The following is a 14,599-nucleotide window of genomic DNA, read 5'->3' as shown; positions in this document are numbered from 1 at the left end:
ATGAACCTTGACTAGATTAGAAACAAACAAACAAGCAAAAAGATCACGAGTTAAAATGAACTTCAAAATAAATGAGTTTGAACTTGAGTTCTTAATGACACTACACAATCAAAGATGCACTCAATGTTTTGTCTTTCTGTTTTCACATTCTATGTTCATGAAACACATTCCACTTTTACCTGTGGGGTGCTGAAAGCAGAGGACCACATGAAACAGGGAGATAAAATTTATAAATAGTTTACTAGATGAAGTTGATGAACTTCATGATGAAGATGAACCTATCATAAAGTTGTGGTAGCTATATGGCATCCAGGAAATAATTGTTATATAGACTTGTAACCCAGCTCTGCCAGATCCCTTGATTTTTCAAAATAGAAAATTTAACATGTTGGTAACTTATTTTTAATTTAAGCCTCAGTATGTCAAAAAAGTATCTACAAGCCAAACGTAGCATGCAGGTCACCAGCTTACAAGGTCTGCCTCACTCTGCTATCTGGCACAGAAATGGGTTAGACACCTTCAGACTGTTTCCCCAGACCTGAGAGAAGGCTCCCATGCTTACACTTGTCCTGAAGAGAATACTACTTACTACTTAACAAAACTTTACCTCCTGATTCAAACATTTATTCCATCACCAAATAATGTTTGTTAATCATAGTTTGTACATAGTCATTAGTGAGAGATACATAGATAAAAATGGACAGCCCAACTTTGAGTAATTTTATGTTTGGTAAAGGAATAACCACAACACAAATATAACAGCAACATAAATCATTTTGATGATTTGGAATAATTTAATACCATAAGAACATTACTGTTGCACAAATACAGTCATAAATAATGACCTAGTATTTTGTCACTGAGACATGTTGTCAAAGTTAAACTCTGGGACACAAATGACAGTTTCTCAGAAAGGCTGCCTGGGATTCTGAAGCTGGATTACCTACTCATTCTGTCCTGTTCTCAATGTTTTTTTTTCAGACAATTCTATCAATAACTATGGAATGAACTCTTTCTTTCAAATATAAATAAGACTATCTATGTTTCTTGAACTCATGAATTAAATTACATAGATAGAAAATAGGCAAAGAATTCATTCTAGATTGTCTATGACAAATATCCCATTCCTTTTGAATTCACATCAACATCTTCCTTCCTGAGCAATGCTTCATTGCTGCCTTGGAGAGACAGGCACATTATATGTGTCGATCTGCTCTTCTCAGTGCAATTTAATAACAGGAAAATATTAAACAACTAGTAAATAAATACTGTATTATTTTGCCCTTTTCCTAACATACAAATTTTTGTCTCTATGCCTCATATTTTTACTGACATGAAAGTAGTGATTTTCAAAATATTTCTTCTCCAGTCCTTATACTTAAAATGAAAGCTGTAGCAGTTCTCATATGCAAGTTAGAAAAATACTAGCAAGAAAAGCATCTAAATTTTCCCTTCTTACTACAAAACCAATACATTTTAACTCTTTCCTCAATTTCCATCACTGCAGGGTCTCTCAAAGGCTATTGTAAAAGTAAATATTATAAAAACAAATTATAATTTCGCTTATCCAGTGATATATCTAAACTGTGTGTAGGATTATGAATAAGTACAATAAAGGTTGAGAAAATAATACATAAATATATAAATTGCTTGGTTCATTTTATAGTCAATAACTATCCATATAAGGTAGTATGTGTGATATGTATGTCAAATAATTAGAAAACAGAAAGTGCAATATTAATTACTGTAGAACTGCCCTCCCTAGTTAAAAAGTATGCAGTGGTCAGCCCTGCTGTGAGAGCCTCTCTAGATGTGTTCGTTTGCTCTTGGCATAAATGTAGAGTAGAAAAAAAACCCACAAAATTAAGTTTGTGCCCTGGGAAGAACAGAATTTGTTGCTATTTTCTAAATACAGGCAACAGGGTGCGAAACCAATAAGAAATCAAGCCGGTTCTTGACGTCAGCCCTTCCAAATTTGGAGCAACTGAGTGCATCTTTGGCTTCTGTGCAAGGGCTCATCATTGATTAAGCGGCAGGGGTTTTTCCTATGGTACTCCTCTGCCGTTATTACTGTGAATAGCAATGTGTTGTCAAGTTGGTTTATTTTTTCCTTTTTCCAGAAAGAACCTAAATTAAAAATGTCCCGAAGTTGATTAGAACAAAACTTAATACTTCCTTAATCATTAATGACATTTTGTCTCTTGATTTTTACCACTATCTTTGGAGAAGCAAATATAACATTTTTAAGGTTTTATAGATGCATAAAAGTTTTAAAGCATCATTGATTTTCAAGTTGGAATGAATAGTAGTAAAATACATTTATTTGGAGAAGCCATTTACTATTAAATTACTTTATTCTCATTGTGTGTTTTTTTTATAGCCATATAAGAATTTATTAACAAGGAGAGAAAGAAAGAAAGAAAGAAAGAAAGAAAGGGAAAGAGAGGGAGGAAGAGAGAGAGAGAGAGAGAGAGAGAGAGAGAGAGAGGAGAAACTCATTGTGTGTTTTAACATAAATGAAAATTTGCTAAATAGAAAAGCCCAGATATTGTGGATCTTTTGTTGAAGGAAAATGGAAGCCAGATGCCATTTTCACACTGGATAAAAAAAAAAAAAAAACTATAACATATTATACAGCCTTAAAATTATTACCAATCTTCTGAAAGTTCCATATGGAAAATGAGAAGAACTTACAAGTCCAGTAACTATTTAGAGCAGTTGCTTTAAACACACAGTTTCTAATCACTCATAGTTAGATTTTTAAAGCTTCCACTTAGTACCATGGTGACATGGTGCTGCCTAGGGCCATCTCCGGGTACATGGTCTTTCTGCACATGGGGTCTGTGTTGATCTCTGTGACCCGTGTTACTACAGGGGCTGTAGGAACCATGCATGGTGAAATCAGAAGGACTTGCCGAGCCAGAACCACGCTTTGCTGGCCCTGGGAGAGTTAGCCCTGTCTGACACATGAAAGTTGGACCACACTGAAGAGAAATGGCATTGCTCCTTACTGTGGGTATGAGAAAGCAGACCCTGATGTCATGAAATAAAAGAAGCATGACCCTAATTAGTCTTATCAATTAAAACCCACAGTCAGATACTGAGGGTAAAAACTGAAAGATCTGAGAAACAAAAGAAGAGCTACCGTCATCTCTCACCTCTCTGAATCCTATGACCAGAAAGTTTAAGATGTTGTCACTTCCTGTCTCTGCCCTGTGTTGTCCATTTCTGTCTCCTCTCTATACAGACCTCTAGACCGCTACGATTAACTAGAGGTTAACTCAGTCCTCTGATCTCCAGGCAATACTTATTTGACAAAACACAAACAAAATATCATAGCACTTCCCCCTTTTGCCTAAAATAAAAAAGTGTAGGCTATAATTAAATTATGAAATCTATATGTAGTAAGTACAATAACTATATACAACATAGTTATAGTATATAACTAGTTGTATAGTCAAAAATATATTAATGATATCCAGTTAATTAACACTTTTCAAATTCAGAGAAAATATCCCATTATCTATCCTGTTGGTGAGTTCAAAGTGTTGTACATATTTTACCTTCTATCATAATTTGTATTACCATCCCAAAAACTATCTTTTTATGTGTCTTAATCTTAGGCACTAAACATTTCTTTTCTGAGTTTCTTTTCTGAACTTGTTAACAATGAAAGTTATAACTATAGCTATCTAGTCTTCAACTTCATCAGAGACTCAAGAAAAAATAATATTATCTGAGTAAACATGAAGTACAAACAAGGGATTTCAAAAAATATGAAAAATGACAGAAACAGCTAGATGCCTGGACATTCACCCAAAGTTCAACTGTAACACTGGGGCATCCATCTTTTGCCTTCAGACCTAGAATATCTAAAAGAATTTTCTGTGAAACATGATATTGTGAAGGACTTCCTACCTTGTCTTGGCAAAATATTTCAGTCACTTTGTTTTGTTTTCTGTTGTCCAATTTGTACATCATACTTTCAGCAGTCAAGGCAAGGGCAGTTTCTTGCCCAGTGATTTACTTTTGCCACAAAGAAAGTAAACTCCATATGGATGTCATTTGATGCCCAACATCTCTGAAGTAGATTGGTACTGCTAGGAGAAGACATGACTCATTGTTATAAAATCAAAAAAAAATCTCTTAATTTTTTGACAGAGGAATGAGACAAGAAGAAATTACCATGTGGCTTCTCTCAGTTCTTTGATCTTCCAAGTTTTTACCCTGATATTTGACTCCTGGTTTTTATTGGTTAAGACTAACTAGGATCACACTTCACATAGCACGGGTGTAGAAGAGCTGTCTCTTACCCTTCCTGACTGACCAAATCAGCTACCACTCAGATCCACATCAAGGGCTTTGAATTACCACCCCAAACTCTACCCCATACTCTTTAATCTTTGTTATAAAATGATGCATACAGTAAGTACCACATCCAAACTCACCCACTTTGACCTTTTTCTACAATGAACATTTTTTCTCCATATACAGCATTTTGCCAGTTGCTATATTTAAAAGAAATACAGGCATAGAAATCTATCTCTGATGCCTCTAGAAAGAAGTGTGAAGATTGAACTAGAGAGTAATTTTTTTGAATCTCTTTCTAAACTCCCCAGTGACCAGCTCTACTACTATTGTTACATAAATACTTTGGAACTTACCTGGTAATGAAAATATGTTGAGAATCTATTATGAAAAAATAATGATAATGAACATTTCCTTTGCATCTGCTTCATGTTATATACAAACAGCAATGTTTGTAATCATAATTTCAATGAGTTATAATAAATTGGCAATAAAATCAATTTTCAGTGAATGGATAATGAGAAATTTGAATCCCGGGTGAGTTAAGGAAGTTCTTCAGACGACAGGTGTTAACATTGTAACTTCCAGTCAGCTATTTGATCTCTGCATGTGATTTTGTGCACAACCACCCTCTACCTCTGTCTCACTCCCAATATCTATTAATATGACAACAGAAAAGGAGAATAATAATGATGTCTCATTAATATTCTAGTCTTTAACAAAAATGGGGCTGGCTAATTGTTCTGAGATTGAGAACAGTTGTGAGAACTGTTTTATTCTATGGAAGGTTAAAGGAAAACAGAAAAACATTGAACAAAAGGGAGGCAGAGTGACAGACGCAAGGACAGATTGCTTACCTTCTCCCCAAACTCTATTTAGAAAAGAAACAGCAAGGGGGGAGGGTGAAAAAGAAGAAGAGAGAAAGTGAACAAATCTAACTCATTAAGCCATTAAATATTTTTGGCCTCTTCTGACATAGTTGATGCTTCTTTCTCCTATCTCTCCTGTATAGTAAAGCCTTGGTTTCACAAAATGTTAATTCTTAATTTCCTGATAACATTAGTTTTTTGAAGACTCCCTAATACTGCAAATCCTTCTGTGGCCTTGCCTACCTATCAATGTAAGACAAAGGGCTATTTGCCAATGGTCTTAGGTTTCTGATACTTATTTCAGTGTTTGGTCACACTTTGCTAAAACAATTCCCATATCTTTTCTTGTCTCTTGGTAAACAGGGCTTATTCAAATGTTCAGACAATAGGGTGTCCTCTCTTAAATGTTCCCCTTTTTTATCACTTGTACATTTTTCACTAGTTTTCTATATCACTTAGATGGACATTGCTCATTCAATATATGTGGCTTTTGCTTATTTACTACTATCTTATTTTATTTAGGTCCACGTGTGCTTTTATAATCAGTACAAAGAAGAAAAGTTGTAACATGACCAATGTTATTGGTTAATAAAAGACTACATTTAATCAGACAACATCTCACCATGCAGTCCTGCCTGACCTCAAAGTTTTAAAATAGACCAAGATGACCTTAAACTTGAAGTGAAAAATCCTGACTCTTGTTGGGAGCACAAAGGTCCCATAGATCTTAAGGAAAACCGGGAACATTATACACACAAAATATGGAAAGGACAGAAACCTGATTTTCTACCCAGAAAACTGGGAATTAAAAGTGATTAACAGCATGTGGATCTGAATTATCTGTTGGACCAGATCATTTCAAGTTTCCACAACCAGGACTGGAGATGGCTAATAGCCCAAATGATCTTTATGCTATTTGGTCATTTAGCCAGATCCTTCCCTAGGCAATTAAGCTAATATATGTAGCCTATCTCTAGAACCCATCTTTTTGAAAGAAGTGAAATGTATTCTTAATTGAGTTTCAATATACGTATGTATCCTTGTGCACTCAAGAATATATTATAGAAGGAAACTTTTCTTTAAAATGTACTGTGTTTAAAAGGTATAGCATTAAATTGCCTGGCATCAGACTCTTGAAGTTTAGTCCAGGCTGACAAAATCAGGTTGAACTGAGTTCTTACTCTCTCCCATTTGTGGATCATTTCTCTGCCTACCATGACTCCTGCAGGTTCTCTCAATAGAATGTTAGGTTTGTATATGTGTACAACATCTACAGCCTGGGAAAAATAATTTCAAATGAAATCTTATGTACTCTTTCTGGCTAATGTTAAAACTTGAGCCTGAAAAGACAAGGTATGGTGGTACCTGCATGTAACATCAAACTTAGAAAGCTGAGGAAGGTAGATTGTAAAACCTAGGGCATCTCGGCCGGGCGGTGGTGGCGCACGCCTTTAATCCCAGCACTCGGGAGGCAGAGGCAGGCGGATCTCTGTGAGTTCGAGACCAGCCTGGTCTACAAGAGCTAGTTCCAGGACAGGCTCCAAAACCACAGAGAAACCCTGTCTCAAAAAACCAAAAAAAAAAAAAAAACCTTACCTGCAAAGTTTGGTCGGTTTAAAAAGGGTGTTATGGCCCCTGCCCTCATTCGACACATAACATAACCCAGCCCAGCCTGTCTGGACCCTGGGTCCGAATCCTCAGGGCAACCAAGCGTGCGGGAGTTCCTTTGTTTCTATAGCCTGCCTGCACCAAGCAAGGTAGGTGCTTTGTTTACGAGCTACCCAACCAGCATGGAGACCTGATCTCTCGGGTGCCAGAAGAGCCAACATTGGGGTGAGTTTCCGACCCCGCAGCACCAGCCCAGGACAGGGAACTCAGAAGTTTTCAACCCCCTATCCTTCTTGGGCTCTCTGCAGGGCCTCTACTCCCTGCATACTGCCTCTTTCTTCCTATCCCAACCAGCTTGCATCCAGAACCCTCCCCACTTGGGCCCCCCTGCCCTCTTTTGGCACATAACATCACCCAGTCCAGCCTGTTTGGGCACTGGGTCCGAATCCTCAGGGCAACAAAGCGGGCGGGAGTTCTTTTGTTTCTATACCCTGTCTGCACCAAGCAAGGTAGGCACTGTGTTTACGAGCTACCCAACCAGCACGGAGGCCTGATCTGTGTGCCAGGAAAGCCAGCATTGGGGAGAGCCATCACTGGGAAGGTACATCAGTAGGCAAGGAGACCTGATCCGGTAAAAGAAGATCCATAGGGGAGCATTTGGAAGAAGAGAAGGGCAGATGCCAATGCAAGAATTCACCCAAAAATCTGAAAAGCAACATGAAGCCACCAGAAACCAGCAACCTCACAACAGGAGGACATGAACACCATAATCAAGAAGAAGTAGAAAAGATTGACTTCATGAAAGTGATTGACGCCCTTAAACAGCATGTAAAGACCACACTTATAGAAATGGATGAGAAATATAACAGAAACTTTGAAGAATTGAGTAAATCAGTGAATGATACCATAGAAAACCAAGGGAAAAAATAAAACAGATAATGGAAAAAGTTCAACTTGAAAACTGAAATGAAGGCAAAGAAGAAAACACAAACAGAGGGCCGGCTAGACATGGGAAATTTAAGTAAACAAACAGAGTCTACAGAAACAAGCATTACCAACAGAAAACAAGAGTTAGAAGAAAGAATCTCAGATTCTGAAGATACCATAGAGAAAATGAACACACGGATCAAAGAAAACAGCAAGTCCAACAAACTCTCATCACAAAACATTCAGGAAATATGGGATACAATAAAAAGATCAAACCTAAGAATAATAGGGGTAGAAGAAGGAGAAGAAGTGCAGATCAATGGTCCAGAAAATATATTTAATAAAATTACAGAAGAAAACTATCCCAACCTAAAGAAAGATATACCTATGAAGGTTCAAGAAGCATACAGAACACTGAATAGGCTGGATAAAAAAAAAATCCCCTCGCCATATAATTATCAAAACACAAAGCATACAGAATAAGGAAAGAATATTAAGAGCTGCAAAGGAAAAAGGCCAAGTCACTTATAAAGGTAAACCTATTAGATTTACACCTGACTTCTCCATGGAAACCATGAAAAACAAGAATGTCCAGGATAGATGAACTGCAAAAACTGAGAGACCATGGATGCAAGCCCAGATTACTATACCCAGCCAAGCTTTCATTCACTATAAATGGAGAAAATAAAATTTTCCAGGATAAAAACAAATTTAAACAATACGCAGCCACAAATCCAGCCATACAGAAAGTAATAGAAGGAAAATCACTAACCAAGGAGTCCAACAATGACCACAATAACTCAGACATCTAGAGACCCTTCACCAACACAACTCAAAGAAGGGAAACACACAAACTCTACTACTAAAATGGTGACCGGTGTTAACAACCACTGGTCATTAATATCACTAAATGTCAATGGACTCAACTCACCTATAAAAAGGCACAGGCTAAGGGACTGGATATGAAAACAGGATCCAACATTCTGCTGTTTACAAGAAATACACCTCAAACACAATGACAGGCATTTACTCAGAGTAAAGGGCTGGGAAAAGGCTTATCAAGCAAATGGACCTAAGAAACAAGCAGGTGTGGCCATACTAATCTCTAACAAAGTTGACTTCAAACTTAAATCAATCAGAAGAGATGGAGAGGGGCATTTTATACTCATAACAGGAACAGTTCATCAGGATGAATTCTCAATCCTGAACATCTATGCCCCTAATATAAAAGAAACATTGCTAAAACTCAAGGCAGCCATCAAACCGCACACACTAATAGTAGGAGACTTCAATACTCCTCTCTCACCAATGGACAGGTCAATCAGACAGAAACCTAACAGAGAAATAAGAGAATTAATGGAGGTAATGAAGCAAATGGACTTAACAGACATCTATAGAACATTCCACCCAAATAGGAAAGAATATACCATCTTCTCTGTAGCTCATGGAACCTTCTCAAAAATTGACCACATAGTCGGTAACAAAGCAAACATCCACAGTTACAAAAAAATATTAGTAACCACCTGTGTCTTATCAGATCACCATGAATTAAAGTTAGAATTCAACAACAACCCTACCCCCAGAAAGCCTACAAATTCATGGAAACTGAACAGTCAACTACTGAACCATACCTGTATTAAGGAAGAAATTAAGAAAGAAATAAAAGTCTTCCTGGAATTCAATGAAAATAAAGAAACAACATACTCAAACTTATGGGACACTATGAAAGCAGTCCTAAGAGGAAAGTTCATAGCACTAAGTGCCCACTTAAAAAAAAAAAAAAACAGAGAAAGCTCACATTGGAGACTTAACAGCCCACTTGAAAGCTCTAGAAAAAAAGAAGCAGACTCACCTAGGAGGAGTAGAAGACTGGAAATAATCAAACTGAGGGCTGAAATCAACAAAATAGAAACACAGAAAATAATACAAAGAATCAATGAAACAAAAAGCTGGTTCCTGGTGAAAATCAACATGATTGACAAACCCCTATCCAAACTAATCAAACGGCAGAGGGAATACGCAAATTAATAAGATCAGAAATGAAAAGGGGGACATAACCACAGACATAGAGGAAATTCAGAGAATCATTATATCTTACTACAAAAGCCTGTATGCCACAAAACTGGAAAATGTAAAGGAAATGGACACTTTTTTAGATAAATACCATATAAAAAGTTAAACCAGGACCAGGTGAACAATCTAAATAAACCTGTTAGTCACGAAGAATTAGAATCGGTTATCAAACACCTCCCTACCAAAACAGCCCAGGACCAGATGGTTTCAATGCGGAATTCTACCAGAGCTTCCGAGAAGACCTAATACCAATACACCTTAATGTATTTCACAATATAGAAACAGAAGAGTCATTGCCAAATTCCTTTTATGAAGCTACAGTTACTCTGATACCAAAACCGCACAAAGACTCAACCAAGAAAAAGAATTATAGGCCAACCTCACTCATGAACATCGATGCAAAAATCCTCAACAAAATACTGGCAAACCAAATCCAAGAACACATCCAAAAAATTATCCATTATGATCAAGTTGGCTTCATCCCAGAGATGCAGGGCTGGTTCAACATATGAAAATCTATCAATGTAATCCAGCATATAAATAAACTGAAAGAAAAAAAAACATATGATCATTTCATTAGATGCTGTAAAAGTCTTGGAGAGATTAGGGATACGAGGGTCATACCTAAATATAATAAAAGTTATATACAGCAGGCCGACAGCTAACATCAAATTAAACGGAGAGAAATTCAAAGCCATCGCACTAAACTCAGGAACACGACAAGGCTGTCCACTCTCACCATACCTCTTCAACATAGTACTTGAAGTTCTAGCAATAGCAAGAAGACAACATAAGGGGATCAAGGGGATTCGAATTGGAAAGGAAGAAGTTAAACTTTTGTTATTTGCAGATAATATAATAGTGTACATAAGCGACCCCCAAAACTCCACCAAAGAACGTTTACAACTGATAAACAGCTTTAGTAATGTGGCAGGATACAAGATCAACTCCAAAAAATCAGTCGCCCACTTATACATAAAGGATATGGAAGCAGAGAGGGAAATCAGAGAAGCTTCACCATTCACGATAGCCACAAACAGCATAAAATATCTTGGGGTAACTCTAACCACGGAAGTGAAAGATCTATTTGGCAAGAACTTTAAGGCATTGAAAAAAGAAACTGAGGAGGATAACAGAAAATGGAAGGACCTCCCTTGCTCTTGGATTGGGAGGATCAACATAGTAAAAATGGCAATTCTACCAAAGGCAATTTATAGATTCAATGCAATCCCCATCAAGGTCCCTTAAAAATTCTTCACAGATCTTGAGAGGACAATAATCAACTTTATATAGAAAAACAAAAAACCCAGGATAGCCAAAACAATCCTATACAATAAAGGATCTTCTGGAGGCATTACCATCCCTGACTTCAAACTCTATTACAGAGCTACAGTAATGAAAACAGTGTGGTACTGGCATAAAAACAAAGAAGTCGACCAATGGAATTGTATAGAAGACACGTATTTTAACCCACAAACCTATGAACACCTGATTTTCGATAAAGGAGCTAAAAGTATACAATGGAAGAAAGAAAGCATCTTCAACAAATGGTGCTGGCACAACTGGATGTCAACCTGTAGAAGAATGAAAATAGACACATATCTATCACCATGCACAAAACTCAAGTCCAAATGGATTAAAGACCTCAACATCAGCCCAAACACACTTAACCTGATAGAAGAGAAAGTGGGAAGTACCCTACAACAGATGGGCACAGGAGATTGCTTCCTAGGTATATCCCCAGCAGCACAGACATCAAGGGCCTCATTAAATAAATGGGACCTCCTGAGACTGAGAAGCTTCTGTAAAGCAAAGGACACTGTCACTAAGACAAAAAGGCAACCTACTGACTGAGAGAAGATCTTTACCAACCCTGCAACAGACAAAGGTCTGATCTCCAAAATAAATAGAGAACTCAAGAAACTAGACTTTAAAATGCTAATTAACCCAATTAAAAACTGGGGCACTGAACTGAACAGAGAATTCTCAAAAGAAGTTCAGATGGCCAAAAGACACTTAATGTCATGCTCAACCTCCTTAGTGATCAGGGAAATGCAAATCAAAACAACTTTGAGATATCATCTTACACCTGTCAGAATGGCTAAAATTAAAAACACCAATGATAGCCTTTGCTGGAGAGGCTGTGGAGAAAGGGGTACATTCATCCATTGCTGGTGGGAATGCAATTTTGTGCAACCACTTTGGAAGTCAGTGTTTTGGTTTCTCAGGAAATTCGGGATTAACCTACCCCTGGACCCAGCAATACCACTCCTGGGAATATACCCAAGAGATGCCCTATCATATGACAAGAGCATTTGTTCAACCATGTTCATAGCAGTATTATTTGTAATAGCCAGAACCTGGAAACAACCTAGATGCCGCTCAATGGAAGAATGGATGAAGAAAATGTGGAATATGTACACATTAGAGTACTATGCTGCGGTAAAAAACAATGACTTCTCGAAATTTGCATGCAAATGAATGGAAATAGAAAACACTATTCTGAGTGAGGTAACCCAGACCCAAAAAGATGAACATGGGATGTACTCACTCATAATTGGTTTCTTGACATAAATAAGGGTCACGGAGTCTACAATTGGCGAACCTAAAGAAGCTAAGAAAGAAGGTGAACCAAAGGAAAAACATATAGTTATCCTCTTGGCTATGGGAAGTAGACAAAATTGCCGGGGAGAAAATTGGTATCTTGGGGGTGGGGTGGGATTGGGGTAAGGGGAGATGGGGAGAAAAAGGGGGGAACAGGTGGCCAGGTGGCAGGAATGCAGCCCAATGCTGCTCCTATTACAACAAACAGCCTACAATTTACAATCCCAGAGAACCTAGACAACAGAGAGGACCCTAAGAGAGACATGCATGAATCTAATATACATGAGAAGTTGAAAAAGACAAGATCTCCTGAGTAAATTGGGAGCATGGGGATCATGGGAGAAGACAGAAGGGAAGATGAGAGGAAGGGAAGGGAGTGGAGAAAAATATATAGCTCAATAAAATTGCAAGTGAAGTGTTTTCAATACATAGTATGTGGATGAATAACACTCTATGCTCAATGTATGACATATAACTGGAGAAAAATGTTTAATGTATATCTTACAACAATTAATATTGAAAACTCCACAAACATATGAATATATAAATCAATAATTTTGGAAACAGAGCTTTAAGAAAAAGACATCATCAAAATTCATCAAAAGAGTGATAAATACGCACAATCTCTTTTTTTTTTGATTTTCGAGACACATAAACTAAAATTGGAACAATACAGAGATTAGCATGGCCCCTGCACACAATCTCTTTTTTTAAAAATAGATCATGAAGAATGCTAAGCATTGTCTATCCCATGTGCCCTTTAATATTTACTATAACACTCTTGATGTCATGACACACTAATTATTGACCTCATTTTATCCATACCTAATAAAGTTAGTGTTTCAGGTTGAACCCAGTTATCCTACCTTTTACTCTAAGCTCCTTTATCATTCGGTTGGAAAACACAGAATCAGTAGGCATTTAAAATATATACTGCCTATAATTATTGTACAGTATTTTTTAGACCAGCACTGGAGGTGATAATTTTCATGCATATAAAGATTGATTATTCAGGATTTCCATTCATTTGCTTAATTATGTCATTCTTTGGCTAGTTCTAGTATTTGTCTAGCCTTCTACAGTCTATTTGTGTTTTTGGACAGGTCAACCAGCAGAACGGTTTTCATCTGACAAGCTCCATGAACTTGTTTCCTTGGGTCATTAAGCACATTGGCATTTACATTTGCAATCATTTACTGCCTTGTTAGTTTCCATCAACCTCATTCACAAATTAATAAACACAAAGAGATTTAGTTAATGGTTCTTTGCATATAATTGTTGGTGGCCAGTGGTAAGGCTTTGTTTTGAAAAGCCCACAAGGAGCAAGAACAATTACCTAAATATAAATCCGCTCATCATTTCAGACCAGAAAGCTATGCCAATAGGAATGAATCATGCATTTATTGAATAACATTTAGATGTTAATTTGTTTCTTATCATTAACTCTCTAAGCAAAGGTATGCTCATTCAGTACTTGGTATTCTGGATGGGTATTTGTGGTGAGAGCTACTCTGTGTGCTTCCTTTGACATTATCCAAATCTTACCTGCAGAATGTCAGTAGTTCTACCAGCCACTTCTTATTATAATTTATTTTGTTTTTCATAATGGTATCGGCGGAAATAAATGCAAGGCTGATATTAAAGAATATATACAGCTTTAATGTTTAAATAAACTTACAGAACCGAGGTTCTCGTGCAGCCGCCGTTTCACATGAGGCAGGAAAAGGGAGGAGCCGCCTCCCATGCACCCGATTTATTCATACACATTCGCCTGAGGCAAACCCACCCCCTAAAGGGGCTGGCTTAACCCTACATCTCCCCCTTTTGTCTATATAAGACAGAAGTAAACCAAATATAACTATAAACAATAATAACAAATGATAATTATAACAAACAATATTGAGAACAATAGTTTTGCTAAACATTCTATCTCAAGGAGTCTAAATAATGTAGAGAGTAACTACAATTAAATAATCTTCAACTCCATCAAAGATCTGAGAAGGGAATAAATATTACTTAACAAATGAGAGATATCCAAAATGTGCAAGAAATGACAGAGACAACTGACTACCTGGGCAATCACCCAAAGTCTCATTTGCAATGTTGAGTCAACCAACTTTGGCTAAGGCCTAACATAACTGACATACCATTATCAAAAGCAAGGAACTTTCTTAGAATTATCCTACCCTGTCTTGGCAAGATAAGACAAT

The 14,599-nt window shown here is 37.1% G+C and overlaps 1 pseudogene; it reads left to right on the top strand.

Moving 5' to 3' along the window:
• Positions 1 to 13,024: 13,024 nt before the first annotated feature.
• LOC121465902 lies at positions 13,025 to 13,124 on the top strand (annotated as a pseudogene).
• Positions 13,125 to 14,599: the final 1,475 nt, after the last annotated feature.

The sequence above is a fragment of the Microtus oregoni genome, unplaced genomic scaffold, assembly GCF_018167655.1.
Source record: "Microtus oregoni isolate MIOR12 unplaced genomic scaffold, Mior012 000031F_ref0000149, whole genome shotgun sequence".
Taxonomy (NCBI): domain Eukaryota; kingdom Metazoa; phylum Chordata; class Mammalia; order Rodentia; family Cricetidae; genus Microtus; species Microtus oregoni.
This window is presented reverse-complemented; position numbering and strand designations above follow the sequence as displayed.